At 51.5% G+C, this 18,814-nt stretch overlaps 1 protein-coding gene across 1 annotated transcript in view; it reads left to right on the forward strand.

The window, feature by feature from the left end:
- Positions 1-660: 660 nt before the first annotated feature.
- Positions 661-18,814, forward strand: part of LMF1 (lipase maturation factor 1) — a 138,898-nt gene continuing 120,744 nt past the window's right edge. The window contains exon 1 of the mRNA XM_064389860.1: positions 661-880. The gene's annotated coding sequence lies outside the window, so the exon portion shown is untranslated. The remainder of the gene's footprint in view (positions 881-18,814) is intronic.

The raw sequence follows: 18,814 nt of genomic DNA on the forward strand, positions 1-18,814 counted from the left end.
CCTATTTCTGCCAGTTTCTCCCTATTTCTGCTCGTTTTCTCCCCGTTTTACCCCATTTCTGCCTGTTTTGCCCCTTTTTTCCCCGTTTTCTCCCCCTCCCTGCCGTGTCCCCTCACGTCCCGCCCCGCCGGGCCGCACACCCTCGCCGTGCCCGACACTGCAGCCCCGCTTTGAAGAGCATTCTGTCAGTTTCTCTCAATTTCTATCAGTTTCTCCCCATTTCTGCCCGTTTTCCGCCCGTTTTACCCCATTTCTGCCAGTTTTGCCCGGTTTTCTCCCCCTCCCCGCCGTGTCCCCGCACGTCCCACCCCGCCGGGCCGCACACGCTCGCTGTGCCCGACACGGCGGCCCCGCTTTGAAGATCATTCTGTCAGTTTCTCTTAATTTCTATCAGTTTCTCTCAATTTCTCCCCATTTCTGCCCCTTTTCCGCCCGTTTTACCTAATTTCTGCCTGTTTTGCCCCGTTTCTCCCTGTTTTCTCCCCCTCCCCGCCGTGTCCCCTCACGTCCCGCCCCGCCGGGCCGCACACCCTCGCCGTGCCCGACACGGCGCCGCCGCTTTGCAGCGCATTTCCCCCGTTTTCCGCCCGCTTTTCCCCATTTCTGCCCGTTTTCCCCCAATTTTTTCTCCCGTCCCCGCCGTGTCCCCTCACGGCCCGCCCCGCCGGGCCGCACATGCTCGCTGTGCCCGACATGGCGGCTCCCAGCGCGGGGCTGCGCCAGCGCCGCCCGGGCCGGGCCGGAGCCCCCGATGGAGCTCCCGGAGCGGCCCCCGCTGCATCCCCCGAGCCCGGGCTCGCTACCGCGGCCCCGCCGCTCTCCCCGGGCACCTTCTGGCTGACCCGCATCGTGCTGCTGCGCTCCATTGCCTTCCTGTACTGTGAGTGCCGGGCGGGCGCTGATCCCCCCGCGGGGTCCCCGAGTGCTGCCCGGGGAGCGGCTGGAGCTGAGCCAGGGAGGGCTGCGGGAGAGCAGGGAGAGGATTTCCCATCCCCCGAGGGTGGTGGGGCACTGAGCAGGCTCCCCAGGGAAGGAGCACATTCCCAAAGCTGCCAGAGGAGCCCTTGGACACCGCTGCCAAGCACGGGGTGACATCCTTGGGCATGTCCCGTACAGGAATAGCGGATCCTCGCAGGACCCTCCCGCTTCAGAATAGTCTATGATTTTATGATCGTTGTGGGTCCTCTCCAGCTCTGCCTATGCCGTGATTCTCTTCTTTCCCAGTCGCACTTTCCTGATGGACAGGGCATGGCTGGATGGGGTTGGTGATGCTGGAAGCTGGTGGAGCTGGAAGGAGAACTCTGCTCACACCACGAGGCTGGTACCTCTCACCAGAGCTGTTCATCCTTTCCCCTGAAGTTGCAAGCTCACAATGCAAGAGAGAAACTCTTTGTCTTGTGCAGCAGCAGGACTGCAGGGACAGATGCCATCCCTGGGTGCCAACACCACCAAGAGCCAGGACCTAGAGTCAACATGACCTTAAAATATTCCACAGTGAAAGCAGTTTCCAGCCTCTGCCGTGCTCGTTTGTCTCTCGCTTTGGCACTGAGAGCTGTGCTCAGAGCCCACTGGTGCTCTGCTTAAAAATATTTACAGTGAAACCGAAACTGACAAGTAACACACTACGGTACAAATTCTAAACTTGCCCCAGATTTGTCCACAGAATCGTTAGAATTTGTAGCCTGCCAGCCTGCTTAGATTATTTTGCATCAAAACCATGCAGAAGTTGTAGTTTCGTATGGCTTTGACACGTGCTCTGGTTCTAGTTTGGTTTCAGCTCTCGGTGAAATGCGAGGTTATGACTCTTTCAGTCAAAATGAAAGCGATTCCGATATTCCCCCGTGTGTAAATCCAGGCTGCTGAGTTTCCCGTGGCTCGGTTTGCAGTTTCCTTATGAAAAACTGATTAGTGCTCTCTGCTGTGCCTTCGGTGGAGGCCGCTGCTGCCCGGGGTGGCTTTGGGGTGATAAATGTGCCACACCTGGGAGCAGAGGGGGTGCGGGGGTGGGAAGGGAGCTGGGGCTGCCTGCAGAGGTGGGAATCGGTGGAAATCAAAGGGGTGGGACCTCGTGGTGAGTGGGACACCTGGGCCAACGAGGTGGGGAACAAGGATGTGATTGGGGGTCAGGTGAGTTACAGGTGGAAGTGATTGAAACTGATGGGCTGCAGCAGAGAAGGAGGCTGGCAGGGGCTGAGCCAGAGGGTGAAGCTGAGCGTGCAGGTTGGTGAGTAAATGTGGGGTGCTAAAAAAGAGGGAGAATTCTTTGTGGTGGTTTTTCCAGCAGGAGAAAGCATTGGGAATGGCTGAAAGTTGGGAGGAGACTCCAAAATGCCTCTGTAGTGTGGAGTAAGGAAACCTTTTGGAGGGTGGGGTGGCAGAGGGAGAGTTTGGGGTACTGAAGCTGGAAGGAGCAGGGCAGGAGAATGTTTGTGTCCCTTGTTAAGGGAAGAGGTGGAGGAGAGGAAAAGTTCACCTGCTTGTTGTGCAACTTGTGCTTGGCTGCACTCGGGCCCAGGGGAGTTCTGCTGGTTTGGGGTGAGCCAAATGAGCCAAGCCAGGAGCCTAGGCCTGGTTTGAGCCAGGTCAGATCCCTGCAGGCAGCTGTGCTGAGGCTGGCAGTGCGGGAGAGGTGCCCCACAAGGATTTGTGGGGTGGAAAGTGCTCGTTGTGTGTGAGCTGGAGAGGTTGTGAGCAGGCAGATTCCCCCTTGATGCTCCAGTGGGAAGGAGGGTTTGCCCTTTGATCTCTTTGGAGTGCCTGGCTTTGGAAACAGCAGAAAACAATTCCGTGCCTCTGTGCCAAGCTGCTCTTGCAGGTTTTTTCTGGAGATGGAAGCATTTACTGTGACAGCTGATTTTTCTCCCAGACGTGGCGATTCCGCGCGCGCCGAGGCTCAGACTCGCTGAGGAGACGGTTGATGCCGTTGTGACAGTTTGACATTCCTCAGCCGTGGGATGTTTTCCCCCCTTCTTTCATTTCACCCTTTTATGTGTAACCCTTTCCTTTCGGGGGGGATTTGTGCTAAGGTGTCAGGGAATGTGGTCAGGGCTCAGCTCTGGGAGCTGAGGGATTGTTCCACTCCTGGGTGGGAGAGTGAGGAACCTTGAGGATGAGGTGGAGAGAAACTCGATTTGGGGTGTGCAGTGACCCCAAAGTGTGCTCTGAGGGCTTGTCACCTCCTTCCTGCACCCACCCCATTCCCAAGGGGGTGTTCACTGCCTGCTGCAGGTACGGGAGATGTTTTCCCAAGGATCTTCCTGCGTGGAAGGAGGACAGGCAGAGCAAGGCAGGTGTGGAGTGTCCTTCTGTGTGCCCTCCCTTCTCCCCCTTTGCTTGTAACAACTCTGCCCTTCTTTTTTTGTGTCTTTTGAAGGGGTTTTCCAGAAGCAGCCCGAGCCTGGGAAGTCCCTGGCAAAGCAGCTGCTGAGTGAGAGGCAGGTTGGAGATTGGAGAAGATCTGAGGATTTGGAGAGGTCAGAGAGCAACCCCACCTGCTGCTGGCAGGGGTGGGAGGGCAGGGAAAGTGCATCCAGCTGAAGGGGCTCTGTGAGGTTTGGTCCTTGCAGCATTGTCCCGTCCCTCTCTCCCTTGGAAATGGTCTCTGTGTGTTTCCTGGTGGCTCCTGCACGTCCTGGAAGGCCACACTGAGGTCACCCCAAAGCTTCTCTCCAGGTGAACAATCTCTCCTGGCTGCTCCATCCCTCTGCTCATCCTGGTGCCTCCTCTGGACTCTCTCCAGGGTCCTCCCTGTGCTGGGGCAGCTCTGCAGGTGGGGTCTCACCCAAGCAGGGCAGAGGTTTGGCCAGATGTCACTTGGAGATTTGCAGCTTTTCCATCCTGGTCTTGCCCTGTGTGTGTTCCCTGTGACAGGGATCAGTGTTTTGGCAATCCAGAAATATTTTGAGGTCTTGTTGGAAGGGCTCTTACAGGTAAATAGCTGGTCCCAAAGCTCTCGACAACAAATGTGCATTTTTTTGCTCCCTTCACCCTCCTTCTAAATCATTTTTACGTGCTCTTTTTGGGTGATTACCATCATCAGATTCCAGCTGTAGAAATCTCAGTAATTAGATACCACCCTCCCCAATCTCAGCCAGGCTCTGTGGAGAGCTTTGAAATAAAAGCTATTATTTAAATCCAGTTTATCTTCCTTCTCCTTATGTATTGTTTAATAGTATTTTCTTTCCCCAGCGCCAGAGCTACGGGAGGTTCAGGCTCCTTCTTCCTAAATCTGAAATCCAAAGCCCTCTCGGGGGGTTTGGCTTCCTGTAGGCTCCTGGCTCTCCCCGGTGTCCTTCCTCCTCTCTTTCTCTGCCATCTCCCCTGCTTTCTCTTCCCTCAGCTTTATTCAAAGGCTCCCAGTAGCTCTCAGCCTGCCTGCTCAGGATTAGAGAACATCTTCAGACACTTTTGCTGCCCTGAGAGGTTTTATTGCAGCTCGGTGCTCCTTGGCAGGGCTGTGCAGCACCAGCAGAGCATCACCCTGGGTGCTCTGAGCAGCTGCATCCCCCTGGAATGGGAATAAAAAATAACAAAGGTGGAGAAGGGAATCTCTCTCCCTGTCCTCTCCTTGCCCAAAGCCCCTCTGGAGCAGAGGGATCTTCCCAGGGCATCCTCCAGCTGCAGGCTGGGGTGGTTTTTGCAGAGCCAAAGGGAAGCTTTTTCTATTTCCACAGCTTTTCAAACAAGGAGGCAGCAGAGAGATAAAACTTAAAAACCCCTGAGCAACCACCCCAAAGTCTTCTGCTTGGCCGTGAAAGGCAAAAAAGGTGTAAAAACCAGAGCACTTTGTTGTGTGTTTTTGTGGGTGTTTGGCTTCACCCTTTTGCTCAGTGCTGTGGTGTTGTGCTTCTGTGTTGCAAAACTTTGCAGGGGAATTCATCAATTGAAAACTTATTTGATTCATTTCTCTGGTAATAAAATACCAGGAATATTCTGCTCTTTCTTCTCTCCAGCAGTGCAAGCTCAGCTTGCAGCATCCAGCTCAGGGCCTGTTCAAATGCCTCGCTGGGTCAAAGGGGCACTTGATAAACTGCTCCAGGCAGAGTTTTTGTGTGTGTGCAAAATGTAGTTTGGTTTTCAGGCAAAGCTCTGTGCTCTTGGTTCAGTTCTTCTTGTGGTTAGGGCATCAAGGAAAAGTTAAGACTTCTTTTAACAAGAAGGGGGGGGAAGACAGAAAAAGCCATATGACCGGAAAGTTTTGGATTTCACATCTTTAAATCTTTCCTGAGCATGAAAAATGGGATTCTCTCATTCTCCCACCATGACAGGCTGAGCCTGGACTGAGGGAAAGGAGCTGAGGTGCCAGGGAAATCTGGATGGAGCGAATCCCTTGGATGGGGACGCTTGGGTGGTGGTTATTGGTACCATGTGGGGTTGAACACGCTGGGTTTGGGGGGAGAGGGGAGGCTGGGAGGGGAAGGAGAAGGTGGAGAGGGGGGGAGTTAATGGAAAAGTACAGTGAAGCACCTTCCGAGGTGAGGATAAGTAGGGAAGGTCTATTAGCAGCCCTGGTAATTTGCATGTATTATGTAAAGCTCAGCTGGCAGCAGGGAGAGCTCCCATGTGAGCTGTCAGAGGCTCTGCAGTGGGAGGCAGCCCCGGAGCTGCTCCGTTCCCTCCACCTGCACAGCCCCAGGAATGGCACCTCCAGGTGGAGCAGGGCACTCCCACGTCCTGGAATTGTCCGTGAGGAGCACGGGCAGTGAGCTCTGGAGGGTGCAGAATCCCAGGGAAAAGCTCCAGGAGCAAGGGGAGGTGGGTCAGTGTGCCCCAAGCCCAGCAGGGTGTGGTGCTGCCAGTCAGTGCCCACAGTGGAAGCAAAGTTGTTTGAGCTGGAGGATGCAGGGTGAAAAATCCCCAAACACGAGGCCACAGGGAGAGAGAGAGGTTCCAGAATAAGGATTAAGGAAGAGGAAGGAGCACAGGCTTTGGGGGAGAAGGGGCTTTTTTACCCCCTGAGCAAGCCACGGTCGAAGGGAAGGTTCCTGGAGAAGGCAGCAGGGTCTGTTACACTGAATTTAAGGCTCCAGTGTCTCTGGGCTTCAGGGAGAGGAAGCAATGACAAGCTGATAAATAACTTCCCTTTTTCCCTCCTGGATCTGGGCATCTCCTGCGCTGCTGAAATCCTCTGCAGTCTCTGTCTTTGGTTTCAGCTCTTCCCGTGCCCAGCAGCACAGGAGCTGCTGCCCGAGGGGGAAACCTCGGGAGATGGAGCAGGGATGGCTGGAGGTGGGAGCTGAGCCCATCGCAGAGATGCTGGGGATGGGTGGAGAGGGAGCCTGGAGCGATCCGAGACTGAGCGTGGGGAGTGTCCAGGAGAGGGAGCTGGATCCGGGCTGGAGCTCTGGGAATGCCAGCATCACCTGGCCGGGCGTGGATCAAACCCAGGTGGAACGCTGGGGTTTGCTTTGGGCGAGGTGAATCCTCCCAAAATCAGGGCTGGTGCTGCTGGGTTTTCATCGTGGCTGCTGCTGTGGGAAATGGATGTCCTGGGAGAAAACCCCTTTGGAGCCCGAGCTGGGCCACCCCAAGTGTGCATTTCATGGCAGCTCCAACCCATTTTTTGCTGCCTGTAGGCTCAGAGAGGCTGAGCAGGATTTTGTCCATCCAATGTGCACTTTGCTGGAATTGCTGGTGTTTGTTTTTCCTAATTTACCCTTTCCGTGTTTGTCTCGTGCACGGCGCAGGGGTCTAATTTGGACTTTTTTAGGCAAAAACCTGCTCAGCATTTATGGGTTGGGGCAGCAATTCTGGAGCGTTTAGAGGTGAATTTGATTAGCACTTTTAGAAAACTGTGCAGCAAATTGCAGTGCTAATCACGGGAAATCAAGCCACGGAGTTTTAAGGCAGAACTGGCTTTCAGTTGGCTTTTTTAGGGCCAAAAATGAAAATATTAAGCTGTCTAAAGCTCAGAAGAATTTTATTTCTGCTAGTTTCATGTCAGGCTTTCTGATGACACAGTTGTGCTGAGCTGAGTGTTGGGAGAAAAACATGGCTAAACCAGAAAACACTTAATTTGTGTCCCAGAACTGATCCTGTGGTGTTTGAATCAGCTTTCCTCATGTCTCTCCTTATCCATAATTGAGTAAAATAATTGAAGAAAAATGTCTTTTATTTGTAAAATCATTCACTGTGTAGAAAAGATGGATGGGAAGAGACACAACCCATTAACTCCCAACTTTATTGTGCCATCCCTGGGGTCCAGGATCTTCTGGAATCAAAGGGAACCCTCCCAGTGACCTCTGCTGTGTGCTGCTGATGACTTTTAGTGGTTTTTAAATGAGAATAAAACCCATGGCTGTGCGCAGAGAGCTGGGGGAGCGTTAAGTGGATTAAGTGGAACCCACTGGAGACCTTTGTCTGGGGAATGGGACTTTCAGTCGGATTCCCTGGGGCTGCAGACTTTGGGTTGCTGCTGCAGACTTCAAAGAAATGGGAATTTGGGCTCTGATTTCACACAGCCTCTCCCCCAGCGCTCCCAGTGAGAGACACCAGATGAACACCAGGGTTGTTGTTTGCAGAATGCCAGCATTGAGATAAGGAAGGAAACAGATTTGATCATTAACCGAGGAAGATTGGGGAGGGGAACAAATTGGCTTTTTCCAGGAGCTCTGGTGCTGCTGCCCGTGACGTGGCTGGTGTTTGGGTAATGTTTGAAGGATGGGTAAATGAGTGGATGCAGCCTAATCAGGAAATGTTGGCCTTCCTCATTTTTTTTTTTCTCTCTGAGACATGGAGATTACTGGAGTTACAAACTGCAAATTGGTAACTGCAGGAGATGCCTAAAATATGAGATAATGCCTAAAAACTGCCCAACTTTCTCTGTAGGACATCAAATGCTAGGTCTATGAGCTGTAATTAAATTGCTGATGTGCTGTTAAAAAAAGCAGCTGGCTGCTCTAAGAGTGTCCAGGGCTGGAGCAGAACTATAAATGGGACAGCTGTAAGGACATGGAAAAGTGGGAATTGAAGGGGTGGGAAAATGGTAAGATTTTGGATTTCCAACTTCCCAGGGTGTGAGAGGATGCAGAGGGTCAGAGCTGCTGTTCTGGGCAGTTGTGGGGTGAGCCATGAACTCAAAGAATTGAGGGTGCTTTGAGCAGCTCTGGGATCCTCAGCACAGGAAGGAATTGGAGCAATCCAGGGCTGGAGCCAGGCTGGCAGAGCTGGGGGGGCTCACCTGGAGAAGGGAAAGCTCCAGGGAGAGCCCAGAGCCCTGCCAGGGCATAAAGGGGCTCCAGGAGAGCCTGAGAGGGACTGGGGACAAGGATGGAGGGACAGGACACAGGGAATGGCTTCACATTAACAGAGATTAAGATTAGGTGGGATTTTGGGAAGGAATTCTTCCCTGTGAGGGTGGGAGGGGCTGGGATGGAATTCCCAGAGCAGCTGTGGCTGCCCCTGGATCCCTGGGAGTGTCCCAGGCCAGGCTGGACAGGGCTGGGAGCACCCTGGGATGGTGGAAGTGTCCCTGCCATGGCAGGGGTGGAATGGGAGAATCTCTAAGGTCCCTTCCCACCCAAACCATCCTGGGATTCTATGAACACCTCATTAATGGTGTAGATGAGTCTAAGCTGTCTCATTAACAATATTTTGTTCTATGAAATGTTTTCAATACAAGGAAAAGATTCTGGTGCTTGATAGGTACCCTGGTAACGTTGCATGAAGCTGGAGATCTCCTCCAAAGCCAGGATGGGATTTATAGAATTCCTTTGCCTTCTCCATTGAGGTTCATAGAAACCACAGAATCCTGGACTGGTTTGGGTTGGGAGGGACCTTAAAGATCCTCCAGGTGCAACCCAGGGAACCTTTTGTTGGGCTCTGTAGTGACTGTGTTGGATTTTAATGGACATAAGGATTTGGGAATAAATTCCTTCCAAGAATGACCTCTGGATTCCAATCCTCTCCCTCACCCTGGCTGATTCCTCACACATTTTTCCCTCTCCTTGTTCCCCTGCAGTCGTGGCCTTCCTGGTGGCCTTTCAGCAGAACAAGCAGCTGATAGGAGAGAAGGGGCTGCTCCCCTGCAAGCTCTACCTGCAGGAGGTCAAGAAATACTTCAAGGGGAACATCGGCCTGGATGCCCTGAGCTATGCCCCCACTCTCATCTGGTTCCTGGACTGGTCTGCCATGGACAGCACCTTGGATTGCCTGGCCCTGGCTGGCCTGGCAGTGGCAGCCTTTGTGCTGCTGACTGGCTGTGCCAACATGGTCCTCATGGCCCTGCTGTGGCTGCTCTACCTCTCCCTGGTCAACGTTGGACAGATCTGGTGGGTTCTCAGTCCCTCTGCTCTGCTTTTCCCTCATGCTCTTTGTGGTACAATTTGATTTTTCCTGGTGCAGTTTGGATTTCCAGTCCAGTTTGTGATTGCTCCTCACCAGATTATCCATGTAGGAATGTGAGATAAGGACAGCACCTGGCAGGGATGATTTATGGACACAAATGTTTGATGGCAATGTCCCAGCTCTGTCTCACTGGGATATCTGTCCTGAGTTCTCCTCTGTTCATTGGTGCAGGGTGGGATTTGATGAACGGCCTTCCATGGCCTTCCATGGCCTTCCATGGCCTTCCATGGCCTTCCATGGCCTTCCATGGCCTTCCATGGCCTTCCATGGCCTTCCATGGCCTTCCATGGCCTTCCATGGCCTTCCATGGCCTTCCATGGCCTTCCATGGCCTTCCATGGCCTTCCATGGCCTTCCATGGCCTTCCATGGCCTTCCATGGCCTTCCATGCTGTGTTATCCCAGCTGTGCAGTGCTTCCCTCAGTCGTTGCTTTTAGGGTGGTTTCTGAGCTCTGCCCAGGAGAGAGCTGCAGTTCTGTGTTTCAGACTGAGCACAGAGAGTTTGTGGGGAGAAAGGAGGAACCCTGACTCCTGTAAATCAGCCTGCTGCAGGGGAGGGCTGTGGTGCTCACATAAAGGGTTTGGCTGGTCCTTGCTCTTGTTCGGGCCCCAAATGTGCTGTTTGAAAGAGGATGTGCCCTGAAAACCCCAAATCTCATCAGGTCCCCTCCTGAGGTGCCTCTCTGCCTGCAGCTGAGCTCGTGTGGAGGGAGAAGCTTCTGCCATCAGGAGGTGCCCAGGGAGATTCTTCTGAAATGTTCTGGCTTTACAACAGGACACCTTTTCCACAGATGGGCTCAGTGGGTTTGATTTAAGGTTTTGCATGTGCTGCCCCATTCATTGCCATCCTACTCCAGCTGGAATGTAAGTGGGTGAAGGAGAGCAGCCTCTGAAAAGCTCCATTCTCTGAGCTCTTAACTCAGCACCAACTGAAAGCTGTCAGACCAAGCCACAGAGCTGGGCAAATAACTCAGTGGATGCTTTTACATTGCCTCTTTCCAAATTATTCCAGGGTTTCTTGTCTCTTTTCTAGATGTTTTAATGTCAAAGGGCAGGAATTCAGGGATCCTCCTGCTTTGGCTTCCAGGGGTACAGGAGCAAAACCTGGCTGTGATCGTCCTTCACTCCTTCCTCTTTGTGTTTCTGTTTGGAGGGGAGAAAAAAAATCCCAACAGCCTCCCCCTGAAGCTGCCAAGGTTTTGAGGCTGAGCTCTGGAGCTGCAGTGACTCCAGGGCTGGAGGTTTGATCTCTTAATTCCTGGAGCAGTGGGATAATTAATACAGGCTCTCTTCATTAGTGCCCGCAGCTCTCTGGAGTGCTCCCTGTGCTGGTGCTGTGGCTGTAGAGCTCTTGTAGTTTTATTTTTTTTAAAAACCCACCTGGAATGTGTTTTTTTTTCACGTCTTTGGGCAGTGGGTGCTGTGCTGCTCCTCTGCTCCCACTTTTTCTGCTTGGGGGGTGCTGGCTCCTCTGACAGTCCTGCAGGACTCCTGAGGTTTTCCCAAAATAATTCCAGCTGTGCCTGGTGAGCTCTGAGTGGCTGTTTGGGCACCTTTTTTAAGGAAGAGGCAAAGGGTGGGGGGTACAGAGAGGAGCCTGGCCCTCTCCTCACCAGCCCTTCTCCAAATCCCAGTTCCTGAGCAGGAGGAAGCTCAGGGATCAGTGCTGGGGTCCCCTCCAGCCCCAGGACAATGATCCTGGCAGGAATGCACCTGGTTGTGCTTGAAAGGAATTGATTCCTGATAATTGAGATAAGTCTGGATTTATTTTTTTGCTCCTTGAGATTTGGTGGATGAAGTTTAGCCTGGTGTACAACAACAACACACCAAGGGAGAAAGGATAAGAGAAAAGGGGGGATTAGAGGTGTTCCCTCAGCTGCTTTTCCTCTTAATTTCAGTGTTGACCAGGAAATGAGGTGGTTTTTGGGAAGGGCTGAGGGAGAAGACTCCAAGCAGCCCAGCTCATTTTCCATCAGATCCTCTGGAATGGGTCAAAGCCAGATTATTCCTGTGCTGCCTGCAGTGGGAGATGATGGAATTCCCTGGACAGAGGGATGCTGGCTGCTTCCAGCACAGGGAGACACAGGGAAAGAGCAAAGCAGGGCTCACTCAATGCCCCCTGTCCTTCAGGAGCTGTGCTGGTGCAAAGGGAGGAGCTCAGAGTACCCAAAATCTGCAGTATTGGCCCTAAAACCAAGGCTGGCTTTAAAACCAAGGCTGGCTTTCAAACTCCTCCTCACACTGGTTTTAGGTGGGGTTAGATGGTGCAGTGATTGTCTTGCTCCCAGTTTGGGGCAGGTTGAGAGCTTTTGGTGGGTTCTGTTGCTTTTCCAAAGGACCTGCAGAGAGCACAGCTCTCCTGGAGTGGGAAGGACAATGCCTGGCATTCCTGGAGTGATGAGGCAGCTCAGCAGAGAGGTCTCTGAAATGAGCAGGAAATTCCTCCTGTGGCCCAAATATTTAAAAAAAAATCCTTTGTGGCTCAAAATAAAAACATTATTTTGATTTTTTTGTCCAACCCTGCTGTCCCTCTTCACTGGCCAGCCTGGGCTGCTGTGAGCCACCCCCATGGGCTCTCCCCATCCTCCAGAATCCTCTGCTGAGCCTCCCTGGGAAGCCCCTCCAGGGGACACCCAGCAGGATTAGAGCTCTCTTCTCTAGGCCAGAGAGGGACAATTTATTCCTTTTATCGCCCTTTTGCCTATTTTAATTTTAAATGTCCCTATTTGTTTTGGGCTGCTGGAGGAGCAGCTCTTTCAACTGCTGCCCAGCTGGCTTGGGCTCAGCCCGGGGAAGCTTCAGAAGAGCAAAGTGTGGCCTTTGAAGGGCAGGACACGTTCCCTGCCTGCCCTGGCCCCACCTGGCAGCTGGGGAATGTCCACGAGCCTGGGGACAGCACAGCTGAGGGCTTGGAGGGTCTCAAACCCCTCAAAAAACTGTTCCTCTGAGCTGTCTGCAGGATAAGGAGGATTTGGGCAGCCTAAAATCCCAAGAACCAGGCCCAGCTTCTGGCCCTTGGCTTTGCCAGGTCCTTGACTCTCAACAGCCTGAAGCAAGATGCACTTTGATTCTCAAAATGAAGTGACCTCGCAGAGAAATGGATTTATTTTGGTGCCTGGGAAGCGTGGGGTTGAGATTGCCAGTGCTTTCCACCTTGAAATGTGCTGGGTTTTGTCATTCTGGGTTTCCCAAAGCAGCTGTGGGTCTGGGCAGGCTAAACCTGGATGTGTTTGGGGTCAAGGCCACCCGTGTGATGGTGTCACGCTTCCATCAGAAGCTCAGTGTGTCTGCCTTAAAATACTGGATTTTTTTTTCTTTTTTCCCCCATCTGCCACTTTGAACTTTTTCCTTTTGAAGTAGGAGACTGTCAAGAAGTTCAAAATCTGTCAAGGCAGAGGAATATTTAATATCTGACCTGTTGGGTGAAGTGCTGAATCATTATGTTCATTTTAACCTTGATTATTCCTGCCATTTCTGCAGTAGTAAAATAGGAGTAAAGTGACACTAGTCAGTTTGAGTTGAGTAGAAGTTGTTTAAAAGATTTTTGTGGCAATTCCTCATAGTCCAACATCCATTTTGCAGCCTGCAAATCCAGCTTGTGCACAGGTCCCACACAAATGGCTTTGCCTTTCTTCCCACTTCCTCCCTCCTGAATATTCCTATCATGGGTTTTCATCCATTTATACAAAAATATGGGAAAAGCTTGGTTGGTTTAATCAAAATCCTCACTGCAGGTGACCCCAGGCAGCCTCCATTTGTGGTGTCACTCCCTGTGGGATTGTGTTTGTGGGGATGAGCAGGACAAGCTCTGTGGGAGAGGCTTCCAGCAGGAATTAAATCAGTTTTTGTACCAGAATCACTAATGCACTTCTGAAATGACTGAGTAATTCTGGGATAAATTCACTTTTATCCCCCAGTAAGGTGTCTCCAGAGAGCTATTACATTTTCTTATAGAAACAAACTTTTCAGCTACTCTGCCACTGATCTCCTGTTTCTTCTCCTGTTGTTTCCTCCCTTCCAGCATTTCCAACTGGCATCTGAAAACCTTTCCTTCCCCTGGGTTATTGTGTTCCCAGAGCTCACTGCCCATTGTCAGACAGCACAGATTAAAAAAAGAAAAAAACCAGCTGGAATAGTGGGATTTTAAATCCTCTTGCCTTTATTTTCTTTCTAGATTCTGGTTGAGTTACAGGAGCTCAAGGGGATAAGTTAAACAAGGCAATAAATAAAATGTTACAGCACGAGGTGGCTGCAAGGTTCTTTTTAGTGGGGTCTTCCCTTGTGGAAAAGGTGGTGCAGGGATTTTGGGGCCAAGAAAGGAGCAGGCAGGGATTTTGGGGCCAGAGGAAGGAGCAGGCAGGGATTTTGGGGCCAGAGGAAGGAGCAGGCAGGGATTTGGGGGCCAGGGAAGGAGCAGGCAGGGATTTGGGGGCCAGACAAGGACCAGGCAGCACCTTTTTATCCTGCAAGCAATATGAAATGTGCCCTTTGAAGCCCAAAAAATCAGTTTCTGCCCCCAAGTTCCTGGTGGTTTTTCACCTTTAGCTGCTGGCAGAGGGCAGTTTCACATTAAAGGACATTTTGGAAGGCCAAGTGTGCAGCAGGTTGGGCAGGTTGGGCTCTGAGGCAGGTGCTTTAATTGCAATTAAATGAGTGTCCTCAGGAGTTCATCTGCAGCAGAGAAAGGGGAAGGGCTGGAGTGTGGTGGAGGGTTTGTGGGGTTTATTCCAATTAAAAAGCACTTGAGCCATGCAGGGTTTAATCAGGGTAGGCTGAAGGCTGGGTCAGGCTGAGCTCCAGTGGGGCTCAGGAGATGCTCAGGGAGTGTTTTCCCTTTCCAGGAGTGGCTGAGTGGCCATTAAATGAACCTCTTCCAGTGCTTTTTCCTCTTATTTTCTACACCTTTGGCTTCTGAGGCTTCAGGTGCTTTGTCCAGAGTGATCCAGCCCAGTAAAGGTTGGAGACAGGTCTTTGAGTTTGTTACTGCAGGTTGGAAAGCAGCCAGGGTGTGAATCAGGGCTGCATTTGGAAAAACATTCCCATTTTTAAGCACTTTTATTTGTGACCCTTTGATGGTGAGGGCACAAGAGCGTGGATAGGATCATCCTGGAGTGGTTTGGGGTGGAAGGGAATTTAAGGATGATCCCATTCTGCCCCTATCCCAGCTCCACCCCTCTGCCCATCCTGGGCTTTCCTCTTGGAAAATCCCCCTTGGAGCTCCCAGCAGCCCAAGGCAGCAGGAATCAGTGGATTTTTAAGCACTTTGGATAATTCAGGGTTTATTTTGGGTGTTTTTTTTTTCAGACCCTGAAAAATCAGGAGCTGTGAGGAAAGGAATGGCAACCTGGGTGTCCTGGGTTTTATCAGGACACGTGGGGAGTTCTCAGGGATCACTGCACAGGCAGGAATGGATGTGGCAGCTGTGCTTGACAGGGTGACCTTGGCAGGGGCTTCCCATCAGTCTCCATCCAGCTTTATCATGTCTGGAAGTGATACAGGCTTGTACTGAGGGGCTGTAATTCTTAACTGAGACCAGCTTTCCCTTCAGGTTGGAAGTGGAAGCAGAAATTCCTGTTGTGCCTGAATTCACTGTCTAGTTTTGTGTATTAAAAAGAAATATCTTTAGATGATTTGGTTAAATCTTATTAACCAAATCACCTTGGTGCCTTTGCTAAATTGGAGGTTTTCAGAGCCTTGTGAACAGAACCCTTTTTTCAACCTGGCTTTATTTTCCCAGCTTTCCAAAACACCCCAAAAACAACACCTAGAGAAGTCAGAATATCTTATTCCTTAATCAGGCCTTGGCAGGGAAGCTCAGGAATTTCTTTGTTATCTCAGCCTCGCATCCCTTGTGCTCCGAGCTGCCCTCCCTCTGTCCCCAGCAAGAAAAGATGATCTCTGCAAACATCAAGCCAGAGTTGCAGGATCTCAGGGGGTCATCCTTCCTGCCCAGGAAGCTGCTTTTTGGCACTTCCTCCCCGCCCAGAAGAGAGGGAATGGATCGGTTTCAAAGAATGCTGCGAGCAGCCCTGAGCGCTGGGGATGACACATTAATGAAAACAAAGATTAATTCCATGTGACACCGCTGCCTCGCAGCACAACTGGGAGCTAATGAAGCTAATGAGAACCAGATTTGGGGTGAGAGATGAAAATCGAATCGTGGCTGATGGCAGAAATGAATCACTGAATGTTTTCCCCCCTCCCAGCATGGGGGAGCTTTCCCCTGCTCGCCCTGGGTTGGGGTTGGGGTGGGAGCAGTCCTTGAGAGGTGCCAGTGGGGTTTGGAGTGGGTGGGCAGCAGGAGCTGGTCCATGGCTGGATTGGTGCTGCAGAGCTGGGATTTGGGAGGTTTCTTGTCCAGGTGGCACTGGGCAGTCCCAGCCTGCAGAGTGCTGGGCAGCAGGGGCCAGCCCCAGAGAGATCCATTAATGCAATTAAAATTATGCAATATTTATAATGCATAAATGCATTGAATATATACAAAACCTATATAAAATATGGTATTACATATGCAATATATATGCAGTTATATTGCATATCTATTATATGCAATGTAAATGCATATATTTATATGCATTTATTAAAAAATGCAATTTACTGCAATGAAAGGATTCCTCTTTTAATCAAGCAGTTACTGACATCCTGTTTTCCTGGGATTTTACCTGCAGCTGGTAGCAGCAGGATCCCAGGAGGTGATTCCCACTTGCTCTGGGTCCAGGCTGCTGCTGATCCCGAGGTTTTCCATCCGTGTCCAGCTGTGCTCCTGCTGCTGGGGCTCACCCAGCCCAGGGATGCTCAGCCTGAGCTCTGTTCCTGTTTCCCCCTTCCCTGAGCTCAGTGTCCAGCCCGAGGATTTCAGAGCTGCCACCTCAGCACCTGCTTTTGGCACTGGCAGGATTTGACCCAAGCAAACCCCGCTGGAGTCTGACAAACTGTGCAGTGACCCAAGCCAGGCTTTGGAATCAGGTGTGACTTTGGGAAGGAGCATGGATGGTTTGGGCTGGAAAGAAAGGTTTGTGTGGTGGGAAGGCAGATGCAGAGTTGGTGGCTGCTGGGGCTCAGCTGCATCATTCACGTTTGCTCTCCTGCCCAGCCCTGCCAGGGAGCTCAGTGTGATGTTTTGGAGGAGCCAGGGGGATGGACAGGGTGGGACATCCCGTTCCTCACCCCCTGCTTGGCTCCAGCCCTGCCCAGGCACCTTTCTCAGCACGAGGAGCAAACCTCCTCCTCCTTTATTTTTAATGCTAGCCCCGTTCCTCCCATTTCAATGTGGATGTTGTAATTGCAGAGCGCAGAATCCCAGCTTTTAGAGCTCTGTGACCACAAGAAAGTGAATCCAGAAACCAGACTGGTTTCATTTGCTCCCATTCCAGCTGATTTCCTCCCCCCACCATGGCTGTGCAGTGCTGAAGGCTTGGCAGGGACCAAAACCAGCTGTCAAAAAGGTTTCTTACCCCCCCCCACACTTTTAAGTTAATGATGTTCTGAAATGAATGGTGCACCAGACTAATCCTGGATCTCATTTTGATGGATTTTGCCAGGGATGTTTCCCAACTGGGCTGGGGAAGTGAATCCCCAGGTCCCAGGGAAAAAAAGAAAGGGGTGTTTTTCCATCCTAAGTGTTTACAGCTTTAATTTGCTTGGTATATTGTGGTTTTCCAGCAAGCTTGCAGTAACTTTTGGGAGCTGTGGATGAGCTTTTCCACTGCTCAGAGCCAGGGAAGTGGCAGTGTCTGGGTGTCCCCTTGCTCTGGAAGTGGCTGCGGGCACAGGAGAGGCTCCAGCCTTGGCACAGGGGTGGAAAGCTGAAGGAGCTGAGTTGGATTAGCTGAGGGAAAATCAAAAAAGCTAATTAAATTAATTAGCTAAGGGAAAGGAGGCAGGGATAAGGTGTGTGAAAGAAGCAGAGAGGTTGGAAGCAAGGCACAGAGGGGTTGTGGAGTCGTCCCTGGACAGGGCTTGGAGCACCTGGGACAGCAGGAGGTGGCCCTGCCGTGGCAGGGGTGGCACTGGGTGGGCTCTGAGCTCTTTCCAACCCAAACCATCCCAGGGTTCTGCTCTCTGCCCTGTCTCCCTGGGGACAGGACCAGGAGCTGCTGGTTTGTGTGGTGGGAAGGAAGATCCAGGTCAGGTTAAGGAAAAGCCTCCTCAGTGTCCATGTGGAATAACCCCAGGCTGGATGCCTGGAGAGGGAGGGGAAATCTCAATTTCTGGCTGAGGTGGTTGTCTCACAGTCCTCTCCTGGAGCAGGTGCATTTCCCACATTTTCTGTGCTTCCTTGGCTTAACCCTTTAACACCCTGCTGGATTTGTGGCAGGTGGCTCATGCAGCTTTCCCTGGCGCTGGAATTTTGGAAGGAAGCTCCTTTTGGTTGCCTGCTGTGCCCTGGGGCTGCCCCAGGGCAGATGATCCTCTGGGATATGGAGATCCATCCCTCCCTGCAGAGGGAAGACCTGCAGAGCTAAAATGCCACATTCCCAACCTCCCCAGGGATGGGATCCCTCACAGTGGAGCTCCCACCTTGTGGATTCCTCCTGGAAATCTCCTTTTGGGCACCAAATCCTGGTGGAGAATAGAAAATATCCCTGTGCCCAGTAACTTTTCCCTGTTAATGTTTCCACTAATGATGTTCTGAAATGAATAGTGCACCAGACTAATCCTGGATCTCATTTTGATGGGTTTTGCCAGAGATGTTTCCCAACTGGGCTGGGGAAGTGAATGCCCAGCTCCCAGGGATAAAAAAAAGGGTGTTTTTCCATCCTGGAAATCTCTTTTTGGGGACCAAATCCTGGTGGAGAATGGAAAATATGCCTGTACCCAGTAACCCTGGTGGAGAATAGAAAATATGCCTGTACCCAGTAACTTCTCCCTCATCCCAAGCTCCAGAGCCCAGGGAAGGAGAGGGGTTTGTGATGGAATCATCCAAGTTGCCATCTGGGATCACTTTCCATGGGGATGTTCTCTGTGGGGAGCAGCAGTGGGAGCTGTTAACAGCAGCTGCAGATTTGGGGATGAGCAGGGAATTCTGCCAGTGGGAATTCAGCTGGAAGGAGCTGGGCACTGCTGGGGTGGAGCTGGTTTTACTCTGGTTTTAGTACAAATTCAACTGGATTTTCCTTAGAACATCCAATTTATAGATGTAAAACAAACAGTTTATAGATGTAAAGGTAAAACCTGCCTGGTTTATCCTGTTTTTAATGGACTCTGTTTGGAATACTGTTTTGGGAATGTTTTACAGGTTCAGAGACCCCTGTCCCAAACAAGCCCTGCATTAAATAACCTGAGCAGCTCTGGGGCAGCTGAGTGGAGAAGGAAATGTGAATTTCTGGGGCAAGTCTGGCTGGTGAGCTCCTTCTCCAGCAAATAAAACCCATCATCCCCCATGCTTTGCTTGCAGGAAAAAAAGGAATTCTCTGGAAAAGGTGGCATTTTGTGTTTGGGGGGGAATTTCTGCTCCCTGGAAGAGCTGT

This window comes from Passer domesticus, chromosome 15 (assembly GCF_036417665.1).
Source record: "Passer domesticus isolate bPasDom1 chromosome 15, bPasDom1.hap1, whole genome shotgun sequence".
Lineage (NCBI taxonomy): Eukaryota > Metazoa > Chordata > Aves > Passeriformes > Passeridae > Passer > Passer domesticus.